The sequence below is a fragment of the Myotis brandtii genome, unplaced genomic scaffold (genome assembly GCF_000412655.1).
Source record: "Myotis brandtii unplaced genomic scaffold, ASM41265v1 scaffold100, whole genome shotgun sequence".
NCBI lineage: Eukaryota > Metazoa > Chordata > Mammalia > Chiroptera > Vespertilionidae > Myotis > Myotis brandtii.
In genome coordinates this window covers 236578-239133 of record NW_005353326.1, presented here as the reverse complement: position 1 = coordinate 239133, position 2556 = coordinate 236578, and the positions used below count along the sequence as shown (strand labels likewise).

At 38.9% G+C, this 2556-nt stretch overlaps 1 pseudogene; it reads right to left on the bottom strand.

The window, feature by feature from the left end:
• LOC102242902 overlaps nt 1–77 on the bottom strand; it is a 2015-nt pseudogene extending 1938 nt beyond the window's left edge.
• Between the last annotated feature and the right edge of the window lie 2479 nt (nt 78–2556).

The window sequence follows — 2556 nt, the reverse complement described above, 5'->3', positions numbered from 1 at the left end:
GGGGCCAGCTGGGGCGGCGGCTCCGTGCCTCGGTCCTCCTTGGTGTTGATGTGCTGGGGCTGTTTGCGCCTCGACATGGTTCGAGCATGGGGGCGTTGGCAGGGCCAGTTCCCGGCTTGGGGAAATTTATCCCCCTCTTGCCAGAACGCGCATATCCCAGTAATTTATGTTATTTATTTCTGCTCTAATCTTTATTATTTCCTCCCTTCTCCTTACTCTGGGCTTTTCGTGTTGTTCTCTTTCTAGTTCTTTAAGTTATAGCGTTAAATAGTTTATTGCTGATTTTTTCTTGTTTTTTACGGTATGCCTGTAGTGCTATGAACTTCCCCCCTCAGGATTGCTTTTGCTGTGTCCCAGAGATTTTGTGTTGTGTGTTCATTTTCATTTGTTTCCAGGAAGTTTTTGATTTCTTTCTTGATCTCATTGTTAACCCATTCCTTGTTTAATAACGTGATTTAGCTTTCGTGTTTTTGAATATTTTGGGGTGTTTTTACTGTAGTTGATTTCTGATTTCATTCCACTGTGATCTGAGAAGATGCTTGATATGATTTTAATCTTCTTGAACTTGTAGAAACTTGTTTTGTGTCCTAACATGTGGTCTATCTTTGTAAATGATCCATGTGCACTTGAGAAGAATGTATATTCTGCTGTGTTGGGGTGAAGTGTTCTATAAATGTCTATTGAATCCATCTGATCCAGTGTGTCCTTTAGAGTCTCTGTTTCCTTGTTATGTTTTTGTCTGGAAGATCTGTCCAGGGAAGTCAGAGGGGTGTTAAAATCCCCTACTATGACTGTATTATTGTCAATCTCTCTGTTAAAGTCCTCTAGAAGTTTTTAAAAAAAATATATTTAGGTGCACCTATATTGGGTGCATAATGTTTACCGGGGTTATATCCTCTTGTTGGATCGATCCCTTTATTATTATGTAGTGACATTTGTTATCTCCTCTGATGGCCTTCATTTTAAAGTCTATTTTGTGGGATATGAGTATTGCTACTCCAGCTTTCTTTTCTTTTCTATTTGCATGGAAAATTGTTTTCCATCCCTTCACTTTCATCCTGTGTGTGTCTTTTGTTTCAAGGTGGGTCTCTTTTAGACAGCATATACTTGGGTCATGTTTTTGTATTGATTCAGCTACCCTACACCTTTTGATTGGAGCATTTAATCCATTTACATTAGGGTTGTTATTGAGAGGTAATTATTTGTAACCATTTTAATTCTTTATAGCTAGATTTCTCTCTCTTTTCTTCTCAGCAATCCCTTACAGCAATCCCTTACAGCAATCCTTTTAGCAGTTCTTTTAATGCTGACTTGGTGGTGATGAACTCCTTTAGCCTTTTTTTTTGTCTGAGAAGCTCTTTATTTGACTATCTATTTTGAATGATGGCCTTGCTGGATATAGTAATCTTTGTCTCAGATCCTTGCTTTCCATTACCTTGAGTATTTCCGGCCATTCCCTTCTGGCCTGTAGAGTTTCTGATGGAAAATCAGGTGTCAGCCTTATGGAAGCTCCTTTGTAGGTAACAGTTTTCTTTTCTATTGGTGCCTTTAAGATTCTCTCTTTGTCTTTAATTTTTGGCATTTTAATTATGATGTGTCTGGGCATGGGTCTGTTTGGATTCTTCTTGTTTGGGGTTTTCTGTGCCTCCTGAACTTGTGTGACTTTTTCCTTTACCAGGTTAGGGAAGTTTTCTACCATTATTTCTTCAAACACCGTCTCTATTCTTTTCTCCCTTTCTGCCTCTTCTGGCACACCTACTATTCTAATATTGTTAAGTTTCATATTGTCCCACAGCTCCCTTAAGCTGTCCTCCTGTTTCTTAATTGTTTTTTTTCTTTTTGGTTCTCTGATTGAGTAATATTTTCAACTCTGTATTCTAATTCACTGATTTGATCCTCAGCTTCCCCTAATCTGCTGTGTATTCCTTCCAATATGTTCTTTATTTGTGTTATGTCATTCTTTATCTCAGACTGCTCTTTTCTCATAGTTACTATATCTTTTTTTTCATTCTGTTGAGCATTTTTACCATCATTACTCTGAAATCTGTTTCAGATAAATTTCTTATCTCTGCTTCATCTATCTCTTCTTCTGGAGAATTTTCTAGTTCTTTCATTTGGGGGTTGTTTCTTTTGTTTCCTCATTTTGGTTGTTTGGGTGTGTGACTATGTATTAGATAGATCCTCTACACCTCTCAATCTCTAGTGCAGGACAGTGTTAAAGTCTGTTTCTGACTAATTGGATCAGGCAAAGACTCAAATCCTCCAGAGACCTCCTCTGTCTGCAGACTAATAGAATTCTGACTTGAATTGCCCCTGGCAATCATCCTCAGGTATAGTGAGAGTTTTTTCAACAGGGTGGGCAGTTGCTTCTGCCTAGAAGCTAATTGTTACTTTTAATCCCTTAAGTGGCCTCAGGGCAAGGTGTTTTCCAATAAAATGTGTCCATTGTCTTTTCCCCAGGCAAGGCAGATGTCTATGTGGGAAAGATGTCCTCTGCTGTGTAAGGCAATTACTCATCCCAGCAAACTTGGGGTGTCTGCCTTCTGGGCTCCATCC